General features: G+C 66.1%; 1 protein-coding gene across 7 annotated transcripts in view; it reads left to right on the top strand.

Moving 5' to 3' along the window:
* The window catches only part of LOC113212423 (sodium/calcium exchanger 1-like), a gene marked incomplete at its 5' end in the record, with an annotated part of 45,056 nt that overhangs the window by 21,998 nt on the left and 21,471 nt on the right, over nt 1–1,587 (top strand).

Genomic DNA, 1,587 nt, shown 5'->3' with positions numbered 1-1,587 from the left:
ACAAACATTGCTTTACCTTCTTTTTCCTAGTATAATGCTGCCCTCTTTCCAACCGATGTCTCCGCTCCCTGTCCGCACTCTACCTTCTTTGTGTGTACACAGCCCCGCTCCCCGCCTTTCCCCCTTATCAACCCGCCTTTCTGCCAGTCGCCCGCCCAGAGCCGAGACTAGCTTTTTTGGCAAAGCTACACAGTACGTCTGTCTGCACTCGTCTCCCCCCTCGCCTCCTTTCCACTCTCCCCAGTTTCTATCTCACTCCGTCGGGTTCTCCGCGACAACAATTGCTCGGTCCTCGCGGTGGCGCGGCAAGCGGGGCGGGGCCAGGGCGTGGCGTGGTGTTGGCGGGCGTGGCTCTGCGTTCATTCCAGTGGTGGACGCCACGCCGCGCCGGGCGACGCCCCGCTGCACCGTGCACTATCGGGGTGTGGCGGGGCGTGGCGGTTTGGCGCGGGCGTGGCAGGTGGAATTGCTCCCCGCGCCCCGCGCGCCCCTCGCGCCCCGCACTACTCCGCCCCTCCACCCCCGCGCCCGGCAGGCAGCCGCCCTTCGTGCTGGCTGGTAGCTCGGCAGGCTGGGCGCGCGAGAACTCCAATTAGAAGCCCCCCGTGGAAAGAGGCGGAGGAGAGAAACGTGGGGGGAGGGGGGGAGGAATGCCACGCCGTGCCCGCGGTGCCCACCGTGCTCCGGCCGCCGGGACGAGGTGCCGTTGGGCTGAAGCGACTCGTATTGCCCTGCCATTCCGCGGGTGTTTAGCCTGGCGGCTTGGGGCAGGTGGTTCGGCGTGGGTCTCGATCACACGCCGCGCGCCCGGCCACCAGCACGACCGTCCCCGGCTTGAAGGGACGCCAGAGGCCGTCAACGGCCGGCCATGTCACAAGCAGGCTGTGCCGGGCCGGCCGGACCCAGAGTAGCAAAACATGCTGATCTGGGGACGGCGCAGCAGAGCCTGGGACGGGGTGTGTGGTGGCTTCCATACCAATGCCGGCCCGACAAGCAGCTCCGGGACGTGCCACTGCGTGCCTCGCTCAGGGCCGAGGAGGGGGGGGGGGTGATTGTTGCTGTTACGAGGCTAGGCGCTAGGCCGGACCCTCGCGCACCACGAACTGCGACTGCTCTGGAAAAATGGCACTTGCTGTTCCGGGTAGTGGAGTAACTATTGAGCGATCGCGCCTCGTCGTTTCCTCGCGGCCTGCTGGGCTTGTCCCCAACCCTCCGACCCGACGGGGTGAAGAGCGGGCGGGGCAAGGCATACAGCCGCTGGGTAAACGCAGCTAGGCCCGAGGCGGCCGTTAAGGCCGGTGGACTTTGCAGTCGGCAAGGGAGGGGGGCGGGTGAGGGGAGAACTTTAGAGCAAAAGCTCAAGCCGATCGGGAAGGGATCGTCTTTTCAACGGGGAGTAATTGACCGTGAACATCAAAGGCAGGCAGGCGGGGTGGCGCGAGTAACGTATCCGCACCGGGCCGCGCGGGCGAGGCGAGGGCCAGAGTGGCGAGTGATGTTCCGTTCCTGTACGTCTGGCCAGCAGGCCGGCACGCACGCTGGCCCCCACCCCACCTTCCCCCTTATGTCACGTTAAGCGTTCGTTTT

Source organism: Frankliniella occidentalis, unplaced genomic scaffold (assembly GCF_000697945.3).
Source record: "Frankliniella occidentalis isolate FOCC.00 unplaced genomic scaffold, Focc_3.1 Scaffold10, whole genome shotgun sequence".
NCBI lineage: Eukaryota > Metazoa > Arthropoda > Insecta > Thysanoptera > Thripidae > Frankliniella > Frankliniella occidentalis.
Note: the sequence above shows the minus strand (reverse complement) of the source record. Positions and strands in the feature narration are given on the sequence as shown.